A 19,001-nucleotide genomic window follows, 5' to 3' on the forward strand; every position below is an offset into this window, starting at 1 on the left:
CTCCTAAACATGGTCTGTTAGTCAGCACGACCTTTTTGAGCACCTCCCTTGTGCCTGGAGCTTGTTCACAGTCAGAATAAGATAGAGTTGAGCTGGAGTAGATGATCATCAGGAAAATATCTGAGAAAACAGACCCTTCTGGACATACTGTGGTCCGCCCCACCACTCTCACCCCTGCCCAGTGTGCAAAAACTCCCATCTTGCCTTTTTCTAGTTTTTTTCTTAAAACAAATTTTATTTCCTATTTTCTCATCCTCTTGGTTTTCCTTTACCTACTTCATCATGAAGTGAAGTCGAAGTGAAGTCGGTCAGTTGTGTCCGCCTCTTTGCGACCCCATGGACTGTAGCCTACAATGCTCCTCCATCCATGGGATTTTCCAGGCAAGAGTACTGGAATGGGTTGCCATTTCCTTCTCCAGAGGATCTTCCCAACCCAGGGATCGAACCTGGGTCTCCCACGTTGTAGGCAGATGCTTTACCATCTGAGCCACCAGGGAACTTCATCATGAACTTCCACTTAATTTCATCCAGCTCTTCCACCCAGCGGCCCTATAGCTTTCATGGTTGATCATCTGCTCTTATTCTCACTTCCGTCTTTCCCCCTCTGAGATTTCGGGGGTCTTTACTCCAGTGGGCTTCAAACTCAGTGCCCGTAAGGTACAGGAAGACTTCCCAAGAGAGGACTTGTGCAAAAAAAAAAAAAATAGTTTTAAGGGAAATTTCAATTTTATATCAAGTATTTTTCTTAAATTGACCACCTTGAGAATTTACAAGCATTTGTAATACCCTTTCTCGTACTACACATGAGAAAGATGTGTACCTCACTGATCCCAAATCTTACTATGGGAAATAGGAATATAACCGATGGCCTATATTTGCTATAACTTAATCTAGAAAGATGGAGAAGGCAATGGCACCCCACTCCAGTACTCTTGCCTGGAGAATCCCATGGACGAAGAAGCCTGGTAGGCTGCAGTCCATGGGGTTGCTGAGGTCGGACACGACTGAGCGACTTCACTTTCACTTTTCACTTTCATGCATTGGAGAAGGAAATGGCAACCCACTCCAGTGTTCTTGCCTGGAGAATCCCAGGGACGGTGGAGCCTGGTGGGCTGCAGTCCATGGGGTTGCTGAGGTAGGACACTACTGAGCGACTTCGCTTTCACTTTTCACTTTCATGCATTGGAGAAGGAAATGGCAACCCATTCCAGTGTTCTTGGTTGGAGAATCCCAGGGATGGGGAAGTCTGGTGGGCTGCTGTCTATGGGGTCGCACAAAGTCGGACACGACTGAAGTGACTTAGCTTAGCTTAATCTAGAAAGAAGTAAATTCACCTGTGGATGAAATAATTAGAAAAAACTTCTTATTTACCTTACTGGGCTTCCCGGGTGGCGCTAGTGCTAAAGAATCTGCATGCCAATACAGAGGAGATGCAAGAGACACAGGTTCAGTCCCTGCGTCAGGAAGATCCCCTTGAGTTGGAAATGGTAACTCACTCCAGTATTCTTGCCTGGGGAATCCCATGGACAAACGAGCCTGGCAGTCCATGGGGTTGCAAAGAACTAGACATGACCGAGTCTCAGAGCATACATATTAACCTTATTAAGAGAACTTTCAATAAAATGTTAGCTTGTATGTTTAATAGTTATTTATAAAAATTAAAATAAATCTATGTTTTGGTAAAAAGCTTTAATATATGAAAATTATTCATCAGTTATATATTAATAATAATTATAATAGTAATTAATTTAGAAGAAAATTTTTAACCCTATGCTCACAGAAAATATAAAACTTACATTAAAACTTCAGTTTGTATACAGTTGGCCTTGAACAGTGGAGGATTGGGGCGCCACCTCTCCCCACAGACATTTGAGTTTAGCTCACAGTTGGCCGTCCGTACTCAGTTACTCCATGTCTGTGGTTCTTCATCCTGGGATTCAGTCAACACCTGAACCTGTAGTACTGTAGCATCTGCTATTGAAAACATTCCGTGTATAAGCAGACCTGTGTAGTTTAAACCTGTGCTGTTCAGGGGGCAACTCTATATGTTTGTTGAGTGAGGGTGATAAATAAAGAACTTGTGATTTAAAAAATACATTGTGAAACTCAGTTGCCAGGGAAGATATGTGGACCATAAGAACAGATTCAAATAAAAAGAAAGATGTAAAATTTCAATTTAAGAGCACTTTTATCTATTTTTAAATGGATGATGGTGGGTACCAAATTTATATGGTACTAAAATTCCTTGATTACTGCTATAGACTGAATGTTTGTGTCCCCTCAAAATTTATAAGTTGAAAACTAATCGTCAGTGTAATGGCATTTGCAATATTAACCAATCACCCTTTCACACTGTGGTGTTGATTAGACAAGAATAAGAGGGAGAGAAGAGAAAGGTTCTGATTCCTTGAAAAAGTCATACCTTGAAATTTCAAGAGGGCAAATTGAAGAACACTGATGTAGTACAAGGGTAAGCAAACATTCTGTAAGTGACCAAATAATACCTATTTTAAGCCATGGTGTTTTTGTGACAACGTCACCTCTGCTGTTGTAAGCAGCCAAAGAGCATATGTAACAGAGACCTGGCTGTATTCCAATAAATCTTTATTTGTAAAAGCAGACAGTAAGCTGAATTTAGCCAACTCCCAATATAATACATTATCCATGACCCACAAGAAGCCTGGGCAGTGGTTGAGGCTTGAAGTTACCTAAAGGGAATATTCGCTTCACATAATCAAGATGCGGATATCCGGCTTGATCTTTTTCCTGTCACTGAAGGCCAAGATTCTCAGATCTTTGGGTGTCCTCACAAAGTAGCAGCTGACTTCTCCCATGTTTTCTGAGAGAGAGCAAGGAGGAAACCACGATGCATTTCTGAACTGTTATAAGTCACACATTGTCACTTTTGTCACATACTGTTTGCTAGAAATGAATCATTAAGTCTGAGCCTCAGAAAAGAAGAAATACAGATGGCCAAAAGGCACATGAAGAGATATTCAGCATCGCTAATTGTTAGAGAAATGCAAATCAAAACTACAGTGCGGTATCACCTCACATCAATCAGAGTGGCCATCATAAAAAGTCTACAAATAATAAGAGTTTGGGATTAACGTGGGCTTACCTGGTGGCTCAGATGGTAAAGAATCTGCCTGCAATGCAGGAGACCTAGGTTCGGTCCCTGGGTCAGGAAGATCCCCTGGAGGAGGAAATGGCAACCTACTCCGGTATTCTTGCCTGGAGAATTCCACAGACAGAGGAGCCTGGTGGACTACAGTCTGTGGGATCAAAAAGAGTCAGATATGACTAAGCAACACTTTCATTTTCACGTGTTTTGGGGATCAACATATATACACTACTATATGTAAAACAGATAACCAACAAGGACTTAACTGCATAGCACAGAGAATTATACTCAATATTTTGTAATAACTACTATATGTAAAACAGATAACCAACAAGGACTTAACTGCATAGCACAGAGAATTATACTCAATATTTTGTAATAACTACTATATGTAAAACAGATAACCAACAAGGACTTAACTGCATAGCACAGAGAATTACACTCAATATTTTATAATAACCAATATTTTGGAAATGAATTTGAAAAAGAGTAGATATACATATATGCATAACTGAATCACTTTGCTGTCTCAGTTCAGCTGTCTACCTGAAACTAAAATAATATTGTAAGTCAACTATACTTCAATAAAAAAAAAAAAGTCTGACTCTCAGAATACACCTTTTTAGAACAGGATTGTCAGAGAGTCTGTGGACATATTTTAAAGACACTACCAAGCTGTTGTGATGTCTTGTTTTGGTTGATATGTTTTAAGAAATCTCAGTTCAATACTTGGAAAAGGGAATATTTTAATAACTTTCTTAAATAGTTTGTGGCTATTCTTAGATGCAACACCAAATACTAAGTTTCTTAAAGGTGAATTGCATCATAGAATCTGAAACCATATCCATGAACTTTTCAAAATCTGTTACATTAAAATTTATTGGTTTATTTTGTGCTTTGAATCGCTATTTTACCCATTTATTTTGTAATGATGCATTCTGTAACATGATGCATTGGTCAGTTGGAATATTGATTCTTTGAATTATTCAGCTCTGTCAAATGTTGGCATATTTCATTATACAGTGTAAAATATTTTATCTGTTAATGTTGCTAATCATCAGAAAAGTCTTTGAGCATTGAAAAACTGCCAGGCTTGCACTGGTAGATACAATTTTTCTAAAATTCTGATTTTCACTGCAAATCTTGAATCTTATCCTTGGCAACAAAACTGTCAGTTGCTTTCCTTGAAGTGACAGTCTTATTGGTTCATTGTTGAGAAAGTTTCTGCCAAATACTCATGTCTAAATAAACACGCTGCTGCTGCTGCTAAGTCGCTTCAGTCGTGTTGGACTCTGTGTGACCCCATAGACGGCAGCCCACCAGGCTCCCCCGTCCCTGGGATTCTCCAGGCAAGAACACTGGAGTGGGTTGCCATTTCCTTCTCCAATGCATGAAAGTGAAAAGTGAAAGTGAAGTTGCTCAGTCGTGTTCAACTCCTAGTGACCCCATGGACTGCAGACTACCAGGCTCCTCCATCCATGGGATTTGCCAGGCAAGAGTGCTGGAGTGGGGTGCCATTGCTTTCTCCGCATGATTCTTCACCAAATCAAGTAAAAATGGCAGTCTCTGAAAAAAGTTGCTCATTCAGCTCAGAACTCAAGCAACTGTCCAAGTCCTTTTTTTGAGACAACCATCATACTTCAGTGTGTAGCAGGGGTACTTTTTGAACACTTCCCGTTTCATCAGATTATAAAAAACCAAGTACATCTAAGGACTGATATTTAATAAAGTTAATAATTTGTATTGCTTTGTTAACAGTCATTGTAAGGTGAAACTGTTCTCTGGCTTTTTTTTCCCCTCCTGCCAGTGAGTGGCAGTGAAGTACAATGTGCATTATAGTAGCACACTGATTTCACACGAAACTAGTACATGATACCAGTACACTTAGAAGCCATTGCCTCGATTTGTGTTTAGCCACCAACAGCTTTCAGAGAAGGCAGTGGGAACCCACTCCAGTACTCCTGCCTGGACAATCCCATGGACGGAGGAGCCTGGTGAGCTGCAGTCCATGGGGTGGCTAAGAGTCAAACATGACTGAGCGACTTCACTTTCACTTTTCACTTTCATGCATTGGAGAAGGAAATGGCAACCCACTCCAGTGTTCTTGCCTGGAGAATCCCAGGGATGGGGGAGCCTGGTGGGCTGCCGCCTATGGGGTCACACAGAGTTGGACACGACTGAAGTGACTTAGCAGCAGCAGCAGCAACCAACAGCTTTAGCCATCATTGCTTTTGTACCATCTATGCAAAACAGTGCAATGAAAAAGACAAATAATGTCTCAGTATTATTAAAATAGTTGTAAGTTTATACTTGACAGTAACTTCAATGACCCTCAGAGGCCGACAGCCCGTATTTGGGGTACTGCTGTCCTAAGGCATTGGCTAAAGACTGATTTCTCCTGAGAAAGTCTTGTGTCTTGTGTGAATCTTCTCACAAGCTTTAACCTTGATCTTCTGTCTTCCTATCTCCACCCCTCCCCACCAGCCATCTCCCACCACCATTGCCTTTACCCAATATGCCCAGGGGCTGTACTTGTTTTCTTGGGAGAGACTGTCTTCTGACTTGTTAAGTTTTGTGGGGAATATTTTAAAAAGATTTACCTTAAGTATTGAAAGTTTATCTCATTCAGATGATAGAAGTTACCTTAAAATGGTTTATTGTTAACAACAACCATCTTAACTCCACTGGAGGACTGTCATAGCCTTGGTATTAATGTTGGTGAATTTTCTAAAGTATAGGACATGTTAGTAAGTCATGAAACTAAAAGTGAGAGAAATATTCTTTTCCTAATTGAGTGCTGACAATTTATGTGCTCTTAGCCCACCTCTTGCAGGATAAGTGACAAGTATCAGTGACTTAGAAGTGGATCCATGTTCAAGCTGTGACCCCTTAGCTCAGCAGAATAGAGTCAGCACAATGTATGATGTTCAGAGGGACTAATGATTCTTTGATACCTTTTTTTTTTTTTCTTTTGTCACACTGACTTGAATCTCTGCACCGTATTATTTGTCATGGTATGCACTGACCACTGAATTTTTTCAGTTTGTCTAAACTCAGTTTTTGCAGAGAGGTTTCAGGTATAAAAGGAGAATCAAAATGGAGTCAGTGTTGACAAGAGAGGCATCTGAAATAGAGCTGAGAGGCCACTGAAGAAGTGTGACTCAAGCACTGCTCAGCCCAGATGAAATCTGAACTTGGACCACTTCTTATCATAACATAGGCATCCAGAACATCAGCCCAAAAACCCAAGATATGTATCTGACCCTTGAAAGTGAAAGTGTTGGTTGCTCAGTTATGTCTGACTCTTTGTGACCTCATGGACTGTAACCCACCAGGTTCCTCTGTCCATGGGATTCTCCAGGCAAGAATACTGGAGTGGGTAGCTTTCTCACTGCTTCCCTTCTCCAGGGGATCTTCCTGACCCAGGGATTGAACCTGGCTGGGTCCCCTGCATTACAGGCAGCTTCTTTACCAACTGAGTCACCAGGGAAGCCCTTACTTACTCTAAAATAATTTGTGACAGCCTATCCCTTAAGGACAAATATTTCCTTTCTTGCATCAGGGTCAGTCACAATTTTTGAACAACCTTCTGGCTTTTGCCTTGATAAGCCCCAGACACTTTCTATTCTCCGGGACCACTCTGAACAGTTTTACCAGAGTCTATGTCTCCTGAATTGCAATTCTTAAGACCCCAAATGAAGCTCTTCTTTTCAGCCTCAGTAGTGATTATTGTTCGACACAGGATAGATTATGCCTTTGCCCCTAACTTTTACTCTAGGTGTGTCAGAACCTCATGCAATCTCTGTAGGAGTTTCCTACTTGGTAATAAGTTGGGAATTAACATCTGCTTGGTCATTTTTGTTGCACTGATCCACCTATTGTTTTAAGAGTCCATGGTGCTACATCTAAATTAGGGCTCTCATTTATCTCTGAGGCTTTGTGTCACATCATTAACTCCCAGTATCCAAATGATGATTTATGCAGACCATTTGGCTACATTCACACAAATTACTTTGAGGGCCTTAGTGTAGCTAATCGAACTCTGTTAGAAAACGTCAGTTAAAAATATTCGTTGCAACAAATTTCGTTTGTAATGAAATCCTTCTTGCTGTTGGGCAGGAGCAAATCTAGATTTTATAGGGCCTGAGATTCACATGACTTTGGGATCCCTCTAAGAAAAAAAAACAAATACAAAGTTATAAAAGAGATCTTAGTTAAAATAAAAAAAAAAGTAAATCACAACAAATTATGGAAGGCTTGAAGATTCAGAGATCTCTGTAGGCCAACTTACCAGAAATGAACACATAGGAATGCTTCCTGATTAGCACCTGGCTTGCTGGCCCCTCCTAGGACACGGGGACATTCATAGCTTCTTGCCTTCATAGACCTGTGCAAGCGAGAGCCCCAAAGGGTCAGCCTTGTTAACTTCACTATGGATCCACTTTGGCATTGGAAGGACTGTCTATTCCAGATACTGCCACTTTTCAAATCCTGCTGTCAATCTGGCTGTTTTTCAAGTGACCCTAAATCAGGCGAAGTAGAATCTTGAAATAAACTGCAGTGACAAAGACACTTAGGGTCTTGCTTTTCATTAAGCATTTAAAATGTCATTCTAAAATGACATTTTAAAGGCCTGCTTATTCTAAAATTGTATTATATTTCACGTTATTAGACAAGGAAGCCTCTCAGAGTGAGCCAAATACCATCTTTGTCTATAGAAAACTTATGGCTGTTACTGAAAGGAGATTCTACAAATTTCACAAATTCAATTCATGACTCCCATCAATTTTTTAAAGAGGTCTGCCCCTTAGGAAGGCAATTTGAGAGGCAACATTTTAATGATCTCCACTGGAGATCAGGTAGTTCGTTATCTCAAATATCATATTTATTATATTAATAGATTGACATGCTAATAAAAGGGCAAATCCCCATGCATATGTTTTATAGTGAAGGTAAAACCCTCAGAAGCATGAGATTAGAGTGATGTCAGTTAAAACAGCCATAGAGATACGTAAGAGTGATCTTTTAAAATATGCAGCAAGTTGGTCTCTTGTAAGGGATTTTCTTCTCTTCATCTGCCAAGATTATTTAGTGATATCCTCTCTTCTCTAGTATATCAGTTACTTTACTAAATGCATGAGTACAAATAATAAAAGTGAAAAAATAGTCTCCAGAAAAATTTATGAAACCATGATATTGTATAAATACTACAGGTAATAGATCCATAAAAGGTAAGTGCATCTATAATCCTTCATCTTTTGTAACATCAGAGCAATATATACGGCTTCTAGCTTGTGGTTCTCATTACATGGATAGAATTGGAACATTCTAATCACATGATTATTGAATCAGCTGTTCAGTTTATTTTTGTGCCACAGAAAACTTATTACAAATATCTCATTGATTAATTCATCAGTTTGACTTTGCAGTGGTTTGAGTCAATGTTGGAGATAGCTGAAACCTTGAGATCTAGAGGATGTGTTGTTTAAGTCAATGTAGATAATGACAGAATCATAAGGCTCAGACTTGAGAAAGGATTGTGGTTTATCTGTCAATCCTTGAACCTTCAGACCTTACATTTTGCAGATAGATAATATATCTGGTTTTAGAAAGTTTACAGTATAATTAGTATATTACTTAATGATTACTTAAATAATACTTAATTCATCATTAGAAAAAATATATTTTATATTTAACATAAATTACAATGCCCTGGATTGATTAAATTCTATAAGTATTGAGTTTCTATTCTAAGCTCAACTCTGACCACGATAGAAGTTCCATGGAGGTTTACATGACAGGAGGATTAAGAGTTGAAGGATTAGAATAGATTTCTCCAAAGGAGAAACACCCCAATGAAACATTTGGTCATGATGACAATGCATGTGTCAATCTTTGCGGTCCTAACCATAAGTGCTAAAGGAGGAAACCTGAGAAAATAAAGTTCAGTGTTAATGGACTCATCTGGGGACGGTTTAGAAAGATCTAGGCCTTGTCAAATGACATTGAAACGAAGTTGTATTTGGATTGTTGTTTAATTGTTAGATCGTGTCTAACTCTTGTGTGGCTCCATGGACTGTAGCCCTCCAGGCTCTTCTGTCCATAGTGTTTCCCAGGCAAGAATACTGCAGTGGGTTGCCATTTTCTTCTCCAGGGAATATTCCAGACCCAGGGACCGAACCTGTGTCTCCTGCATTGCAGGTGGATTCTTTACTGCTGAGCCACCAAGGATGCCCAGTATTTGGGTAGGTGGACAGTAAAGTAAAACAATGTTTAAAACAGAAAGAATAGCATGGGCAACACTGTGAAGAAAACCCTTATTATCTGTCTCATTAGGAGAGAGAAAATGTTTGTTGGTTGTTTTGTTTTTCTGTTTTTGGCTTTTTTTTTTTTTTTTTTTTTGCACTGCTGCTGCTGCTAAGTCACTTCAGTCTTGTCCGACTCTGTGCGACCCCATAGATGGCAACCCACCAGGCTCCCCCATCCCTGGGATTCTCTAGGCAAGAACACTGGAGTGGGTTGCCATTTCCTTCTCCAGTGCATGAAAGTGAAAAGTGAAAGTGAAGTCTCTCAGTCGTTTCCGACTCTTCGCGACCCCATGGACTGCAGCCTACCAGGCACCTCTGTCCATGAGATTTTCCAGGCAAGAGTACTGGAGTGGGGTACCATTGCACTGAGTAATTATTAAATCATTTCTTTGGTCTCTTCCTTTCAAGTTAAATAATCCCAGATCCTCTGACCTTTCATTACACTGTTTTCCAGCCCTCAGCCTTTTCTGAGGCTCTCCAAGCTTTCTGTGTCTCTCTTGAGCCATATGGCCTAAAGGATGGAGCTTCAATTAGGGATTCGGGATTCTGACTTCTACTTGTTCTTCTTCCTATTGTGTAGTCTTGACCAGGTGCTTACTGGACCTCTTTCCCTCTGTAATTTAAGGCACTGGACTATGGCCTCTTGACTTCCTTCTATCTCAAAATTCTGAGTCTTAAATTGTGAAACTAGCATTTGATATGAGGTTCTAGTCATGTGGAATATTGGAGAAGGAAAATGGCAACCCACTCCAGTGTTCTTGCCTGGAGAATCCCAGGGATGGGAGAGCCTGGTGGGCTGCCGTCTATGGGGTCGCACAGAGTCGGACACGACTGAAGCGACTTAGCAGCAGACTTAGCAGCAGTCATGTGGAATAAGGTTAAAGGGTTAATTCCGATCTCCTTTATCCTTCATGTATACTTCTCTTTGGACATTCCAATGTCATAATTATATTTAAAAGCCCAGGGTCCAGAAAAAAAGTCTAGTACTTACATAGAAACTGGGTTTCCTTGTCCTTGACTTTATCAACAAAAACATCGTTTGCATAAAATGACCTTAAGCACCAGCCACCCTAAGTATGGAGTAAATATATTTTCCTCTTATGGATAATGACAGTTGCTTTTTAAAAAATAATTTAAGCTACTGATCTATAAAGTATTTTGAATATGCCGTTGTGGAAGATTGCATTGAAAGAGTACTGAATTCAGGTTGTTCTCTGACCATGTCCTTCCTTACTGAATCATTCTTCAAGATATTGTCTCTATCCTTCACTTCTTTTTTCCCTATTGTGCAGCATTTAGAAGAATGAAATTATGTCTTTTGCTACAGAGCACAAGACAATTACATGCATAAATTCCGATATTTATTCCATCAGAATAAATTTCACTTGTCTTCCTTAACCTTGGGATAACACAGAGTATTGTAACCTATTAAAGTAAGCATTTGTTGAACAAGTAGGGTGTTGGAAGTAGGGGAGTTCCAAAAACTAAGGCAAACATAAATATTGCTCAAAATGAGATAGATGTACTATGTAGAGGAAATAGGAGTCATAGTTATAAATATGGCCTCCACCATGGCTAATGTCCTAAGCATGGATGCTGGAGTCAGATGCCTGGGCTTGAGTCCTGTTTCTACCACTCACTGGCTGCATCACCTTGGCCAGTTAAGTATTTTTCTCAAGTTCTAGTTTTCTCCTCTGTAAAACAGTACCTGCCTCATTGGGTTGTTGTGAAGATTGAAGATGCTAACACAAATAAAGTGCCCAGAACACTATCCAACAAAGTCAGAGGTCAATAAATATTAGCTGTTGTTTTTGTTATTACCTGAGCTTGTAGCTGCTAGTACTGTGTTTGACATTGAGCGATAAAGACCCACAAGACAGAAGCTTGTTTCAGTTTCACAGAGGGATTCTAGAGTAGAAAGTCCAGAGCTGGTCCTTGAAGTCCTCAGGCACCCAAGATGCTTCCAATTCATTATCCCACCATCCCTAAGATGTGACCTTTATCCTCATGATCCAAAATGGTGCTAAGAGCTCAACCCACATTCTCAGCAGCACAATAGAGGAAGGACAAAAGAAAAAGAGGGAAAACTGTGGTATGTCCTACTAGCTGTGTTTTAAGGAAACATCTCAGGAGATGCCTAAGGTTTTTTTGTCCATAATATTAATATACAAAGGACCGACTTTCTTGATCATCCAGCCCCATTTCACACTTTTAATTTTTAAAGCATCACAAGAGTTATAGTCTGCAGTCTACTGGGGCTCACTATGGCCATGGAATCTTTTTCTGTTATATGTCAACAATACTGATGAACTAAAGCATAAAACAGTTTGACTGAATTGAATATCATTTAGTGTTTTGTACCCAGCTGCCTTTGAAATGTCATTGTCTTCAGTGCTTTGGATGTACCTGAATTGTTCAGATTTTAAACTCAGCACCATAAAATGAGATTTTCCTTCCCCTTTGCGAGTCAGTGCCAAGTTAAGCCCACATTGTAGACTGATTGTATAACAAATGCTTCCATCAAGAGTGCTCTGGGGCAGAAATGGCCAGAAAGTTTGTGTGACAGAACAAGGTGATGTGGCAGGAAAATTAGCTTCGCCCTAGGATTCATATGAATAATAGATGCAATGCAGAATAAAACAATGGTTAAAAAAATCAAAAACCACTTAAATGACAGCAACTCAAGGTCACACACCATGCTGGGTTTGTACAAGGGGGATGGATCACTGCCATACTGAAGTCTGAAATGTGGTTTCTGTGCTCCCTTCTCTGTTAAATGACTATTACTTGGCAGCTATTCATTAACATGAGCAGTAGGATCACTGAATAGAAGGCAGTAATTAGAGTATAATATCTCTTGGTCTATAGCATGTTATCTTTTGTAACTGATCAAAATGGTACATCCAGGGACATCTTGTTCAATATTTCTAATGATAATAAAACCTCTACTGAATCAGATTTCTAAATCCTAATGCTGCTGTCTTTGCATAGCAATCAGTAGATCACAGAGTCTTGTAGAGATGATGTGGAAGTGGGTATATTTGGGAATTAAATACGAATTCACTAACAGCATAATTAGGCTAGTTTTGAGAAGCAAATATATTAGTACTAAATATAAGCCCTAGTAAGAACTAGGATTCAAGAACACAACATAATTATCCTGAGAAGGACAGCATCATATTCATAAGTTGAGATATTACTTTTAAATCAGTTCTCCCGTTCTCCCATCTACTGTAAGAAGTGGGTTGATGTTAGTTGAAAATGGCTTTCAGATGACAGGCTCACTACCTATTTGGCTTATTCACTAGAGAAGGAAGAGTAAACGAGCATTTCTTTTTGTTATCTAATGTTTAATGAGTGTGAATGGGTTCCTTTTGAGTAGCTAATGTAGTAAACATAAAATATATGAATGATATTTAACTGTGGCAGACACTTTCCGTTGCCTGTTAAATATCTCCTCACTTCCTGCTTGCTGCCAGAAGCCAGATTTTATTAAAGACAAAAAACACTTGCCTAACTATGTGCTTACAAAGCCTCTTTTATAGTTAGAAGTGCACTGTAGTTGGGCCAGTGAAACAAAGGTAGAATTTGGCTGAGCTTTCTAGGAAAGTGTTTGCTCTCCCAGTAAAAATGGATAGATGTAACTGGCATTGCTCTTTTCCTTTCTGCCTTCCTCTTTCCTTGAAGGTATGATGTCTGGAGCTGCAGCAGCTTTCTTACAACCTTGAGGTGAAACGCATCGATTAAAAGCCCCCCAAATGGCTGACTCTGGCTCCAATGTCCCTGAGTGCTGACAATGCCAGCAGTCTACTACCTCCAAACTTCTTATGGGGGTGTGTGGGTGTGTTCAGTCACTCAGTTATGTCTGACTCTTTGTGACCCCATGGACTGTAGCTCATCAGTTCCTCTGTTCATGGAGTTTTCCAGGCAAGAATTTTCCAGGCAACTGGTGTAGATCACCATTTCCTAACTACAGGGATCTTCCTTAACTCAGGGATCAAACCCGTGTCTCTTCTGCCTCCTGCATTGGCAGGCAGATTCTTTACCTCTGCACCACTTGGGAAGCCCTTCGTATGGGTGAATCCCACCTTATTAAAGTCATTGTAAAAATAAATAAATAAAGTCACAAGTTTTTTTGCTTCTTACAGTCAAATATATACCTGATCAAAACCTGGGCCTATATAGAACTTGTTGCCTATTGGAATTACCGTAACATTAACATAGTGTAGGATATTTCAGTGACTCATGAATAAATTAAAAGGAAGACACAAACCTTATTTTTAAAGCTGGACTGATAGGATGCCTTAAAAATCCTGGGGGTTATATTTATGTTGGTCACTCTCCACTGACCATTCCTCAGATCAACTTTTGCCCTTCTCAACCCTCCTCTGAGCCCTAGGAGGCTAACCCTGTGAACTGCATCCCCTGACTCTTTGGCTTCTGTTTTTTCAAACAGTGGTCAGCACCAGCAGGAAGGAGACTGGAGGTTGGGAAGCATAACAGATAATCTTTAGTGTGGCTCGTTCATGTTCCCAAATCCAGTGACTAGAACATAGTACTGATGTTTAATATGAATATAATTGCTTCTCAAGGTTAGCCCAATTGTACTGTTACCTTGCATTTGTATTAAGTTCCCCAAATACTTAATTATGCATCAAGTCTGTAAGCCTGTGATGTACTCATTGTCATGCAAAGGCAGCAGCACTAGGATTTAGTGATCTGAATCAGTAGAGATTTTATTCTCAAATAAAAATATTGAAGGAGAGGTGAATAAGGTAAGTGGTGGGAGAGGGAGGTTGAGCCGTATCTTCCCTGTTCCATCTCTGCTTTAGGCAGACTTTTCTGGCAGAATCTGGATTCTTCAACTCTTTGGTTTCTTGAAAGGTCTTATCTTCTCCATCTCGTTACGTCCATTTCTTCTGTGGTTAATTTCTTGGGGGCATCAACATCTTTTATCAGTTGCTTATCTTGGCCCACATTTTTACAAAAGTTCCTTGAATCACCTGCCAGAGCTCTGTTTGATACAATATTCTTATACCCACATTTCTAAAATTGATGTTAATTTATTTGATGAAAACCGTCAAGTATCTTTTAAAAACTTGTCTGGATTTGGCACGTAACTCAACCGAAATCACATTGATTTGTGTGACTACTTGAGCAGTGTAATCTGTTGTTCCAAATTAACTCACTAGGGGCAAAGTGACTTTAACATTTGCTAATGTATTTGTATTCCATTCCATTTTTATGGCAATGATGAACAGTCTAGAAAATTTCAAACTTTATTTCAACTGTAAAGATATGTTGCCTGGAGTTAGGTATTCTGATCTAATACAATATTTGTGAGATAATTTTATAATGATTTCTAAGTTAATCCTAACAACCTTCCTATGAACAGGGTCAATGTTGTTATCAGTCCTTATTTTAGAAGTCTGACTTCTGAGCAAGGAAGAAGAATGTTCCCCAGCTTATACCACATGCCAGTTAAGGTCTGTAGCACAAGTTTCCTTGTTATTGTTCTGGAGGTACTGCTTTAGCTTCTCTTCAAAAATTAATTCACTCTCTAACTGCAAGTCAGAGCACGTTGCATATTTTGCCTTATGGACAGCAGCCCATCGTATTCAGTGTGTATTATAGATTGTTTCTGATGGCTCTAACAATGCCAAGAAATAATGGATGGTCTTATGATCTTTTTCTTCTCAGTTCTCTCTCTCTCTTTTTTTTTTTTCTTTCGCACCACTGAACCCACTGCCTCAAAGATAGAAGAACAGTTTCTGAGGTAGCATTGAAATTTTCTAAAACTTCTCTGAGCTTAGCTGTGCTCCCTAAGAGAGAAGCATCCGATGGATGACGCCTTAAAGGCCAAGTGGCGGTGCTGGTTTAGTTGCTCAGTCGTGTCCGACTCTGCAAGCGCGTGGACTATAGCCCTCCCAGGCTTCTCCGTCCATGGGATTCTCCAGGCAAGAATACTGGAGTGGGTTGCCGTTTTCTTCTCCAGGGGATCTTCCCAACCCAGGGATCGAACCCGTGTCTGGTACATTGCAGGCAGATTCTTTACCGAATGAGCACCAGGGAAGCCCAAAGGTCAGATAGTGCCCGCCTATCTTAGCCACTCAACCCGATCATTTTAATAAAAACCTCTAGAACTGTTGCAAAAGGCAACAAACTCAGTTAGCCCACATGCACACACTGATATGTTAAACTATGCTTTCTAAACATGCAGAGGCTGAATTCACTTGCCACGTGTGAGAGAGTTGCCACAGAAAGAAGAAAGAGTTCATTGAGAGACTCTGTGCTGTGATCTGTACAAATCTTGTTCATTGCATGATGTGATCAAGAAGATAAATTTTCTTTTTGGTCCTACCCTTAACCTCTGCCAGTTTTATTAAAAAAAAAAAAAATGGAACTTGTAGTCTTCTTCCCAAAGCGTTCTTTCTGGGTCTCTTATGCCCATCTTCAGTTCTGTTGCCCATACATCCGGGACTCATTTTTTACTTTTTCTTCATGTGTGTCTTATATGGCCAACAGGGGGAGAGGACTCATTCTTCTTTTCCTTTCCTAAGTTGCCTGACCTCAATGAAACCATAGATTTCTAAGGACTAGCAGAGAGCTCTTTGGGGTAACAAAATCACAGTTTGGATGTATGTGAATCATGCATTATCTCTTTTTGTGATTCCTGTTCCTTCATCTACTCACTGAAGGCCAATGTTCCCAGGATCCAAGTTTGGCCATCCTGTTTTCTTCCTCTGTCTCCTCTGATTTCTCTCAAGTGGGTGCACTCTGCTGCCACCTGTGCAGTGATGAGTTTTGTACATCCCTCTGCTGAGCTACACACCCAGGGGCCTGACTACCTGTTGGGCACCTCCACGTGCACAGCCTGTAAGCAGCTCCAAGTTGACATGTCTGACTGTGCTCCCTTCCAGTCTGGTCCTCCCCTTGTACCCCTGTCCTGATGGACGGCACCCCTGCCTTCTGGTCCGCCTGCGTAGGCGGTCACCCAGGAGCCCTCGCAGTCTCCTCTCTCATTTCAGCCCTCCGTCCTCTCCTCCCCACTGCCGACCACTCTCTCCCTTCCTGCTTAATTCTTCTGCGTGCAGGGTTACTGCAGGAGTCTCCTGACTAGCTTCCTCGTTCAGCCTCCCTCCTCAGGACCCATTTCAACTCACCTTCCCCACTGCTGCTATTCTACTTATGTCATTCTCTGCTTAGAACCCATCTGCTGCTGCTGCTGCTAAGTCGCTTCAGTCGTGTCCGACTCTGTGCGACCCCATAGACGGCAGCCCTCCAGGCTTCCCCATCCCTGGGATCCTCCAGGCAAGAACACTGGAGTGGGTTGCCATTTCCTTCTCCAATGCATGAAAGTGAAAAGTGAAAGGAAAGTCACTCAGTTGGCAAGAGTACTGGAGTGGGTTGCCACTGCCTTCTCCTAGAACCCATCGTTGAATAGCAATTGTGAGTAGCAAATAACCTGGGAATGTATATTTTTGAATTTGTCTTTATTTTCTGTTCCCCTTTCTTGGAACTCCTGTTATTTGAATGGGCTCTCTTTGTTGTTGTTTTTGTCTTTTTCTTTCCTGTTTTCCTTTTCTTGATTCTGTTCTATTTCTTGGAGTGTTTCATAAATTTCATTTTCCATCCACATTAGTTTCCCATTCCTACTTAAAAAAAATTAATAGCACTCTCATTTTATTTATTTTTAAAGGTTTTTTTTTTTGTTTGCTTTTAGTTCTCTGAATGTTTCCTCTGTTCTTATTTCATTGGTGCAGTCTCATGTCTCTGAGATATTAATGAAAGGCTTTGTTTTTACAGTGTCTTCTCCTCTGAGTATCTTCTTTCCCCTATTTATTTACTTTAATCCTCAAGCATCCAGGGACCCTTCCTTGTCTGGTCCTAATTGAGACTGAGGTCATCCAGTTGTTGATTGGAAGTTGTGTGTGAAAGCTCAAAGTTTGTTCCCTGTCAGGCTTCACTCCCAAGTGATCTGGCTGCCCTGTTCCTTCTCCCTTGGGTTGCTCAGATTCTACCCCTTGAACTGTCTTCCATTCTCCTGTGTAGGCCCGGCTCCCCGTGGTCTAGAAGGCCTGCAGGGGGTGTGGGTCACACAAGTCCCTGGACCTTCACCTAATTCCTGTTTTTACTACAGCGATCCCACCCGCTGTCAGCTGTGCTGTGTCCCCCGCCCTCAGAATACCTCTGATTCAACCTCTCTGGAGAGTAAACCTCTGGTTTTTGGCTGCTTCTGAAATACTGTTTTAACAGGTCTTGCTGTCTTCAGCCTCACTTTTGCCCTTCCTTTTAGAGACAGCCGGTACTGCCAGTTCCTGACGTGCTCTGAGCTTCTGTGGGGTAAATCACTTTGCTCCTTAGTTTCCACTTCTGCCAGCATAGATTGCAGCCGTCTCTGGCCTAAAAGGTCAGCTGCTTTTCCTCCATTTGCCTTTCCATTGCCACGTGTTTCTGACTGTTTCTCAGTTCCAGCCCTCTATGTTGCCACAGTTTATGTCTTCAGCTGTCATTTAGTAGGAATTAAAGAGAGAACAGATGTAAATGCCTGTGTTAAATCCTACTTTAGCCAGGATAGCCCTCAGTGTTTTTTCTCCAGTACTGGTGTTTAGTAAAAACTCTGTAAAAGTTCATTGGATGTATAAGTGAAAAGCCACTTGCTTACAGAGAGCAAGTCTCAGGTTGTGTACACGTTCCCTGCTTAGTGGTGCACTCTGGTTCCAAGAGAAATGGTCAGAGGTGAAAACAAAAGTATGTCTCAAGCATATACAGTATTCGTGGACTTTTGGTGACAAATCTGTCTCAGGCTTGTCCTGAAAAGTCTGGTGATGCTCCAAAAGTGGGTGACACTGCCTGTTTAGAAGTCTGTTCTCTTTACATGAGTGACTCAGTCTTGGAATTGGAATTTATGTGTGTCTTGATGGCTATAGCCCTTGGCTCTTGAGACTAAGTTAGTCTGTGAAGCACCAGGTTAGTTGGTATGAATTTTACTCTATAATTTGGAGTGTAAACATTTAACATTCTTTAAAACCTGTAGGTCAAGATTAATCTTTGTTAAGCCCACAGCCCACTAGGTTACTAGAAAACTCCATTTCAGGCATAATAAAGACCCTCTTGCTTTATATCTGGGTGGACAGAGGACTTCTGCCTCTGGGAAAGAGCCTTGTTCACTCCTCATGTTCTGATAGAAGAGAGGGAAGGGTAAAGAACAGATTAGATTAAGAGATACAAACTACTATACAGAAAATAGATGAGCAACACGGATTTACTATATTGCACAGGGAATTATATATAATATCTTGTAATAATGTATAATCAATTATAATCAGAAAAATACTAACCAAGTCATAATGTTGTATACTTGAAACTAATATATGCAATATTATAAATCAACTATAGTTCAAAACAAAACAAAACAAAACAAAAAACCCTGACAGATGGTTAGAACAAAGACTTTGAGCCCAATTAAGAGCGTATGTCTGTTGGAAACCTTCTGAGCTGTATTGAAGTCCACTTACTTTTCTTAAGGTATAATTGATCAATGTCCCTCTTCTCATGCTAGGAGACAC

At 40.5% G+C, this 19,001-nt stretch overlaps 1 long non-coding RNA gene across 1 annotated transcript in view; it reads right to left on the reverse strand.

Annotated features, from left to right (window-relative positions):
- Positions 1-2,587: 2,587 nt before the first annotated feature.
- LOC147361547 (uncharacterized) overlaps positions 2,588-19,001 on the reverse strand; it is a 57,567-nt gene continuing 41,153 nt past the window's right edge. The window contains exons 3-5 of the long non-coding RNA XR_015138067.1: positions 7,416-7,511; positions 3,122-3,275; positions 2,588-2,839 (exon numbers count right to left, since the gene is read on the reverse strand). This is a non-coding gene — a long non-coding RNA (uncharacterized LOC147361547). The remainder of the gene's footprint in view (positions 2,840-3,121; positions 3,276-7,415; positions 7,512-19,001) is intronic.

This window comes from Bos grunniens, chromosome 12 (genome assembly GCF_055505025.1).
Source record: "Bos grunniens cultivar Pamir isolate PY7600 chromosome 12, Bosgru_T2T1.0, whole genome shotgun sequence".
Lineage (NCBI taxonomy): Eukaryota > Metazoa > Chordata > Mammalia > Artiodactyla > Bovidae > Bos > Bos grunniens.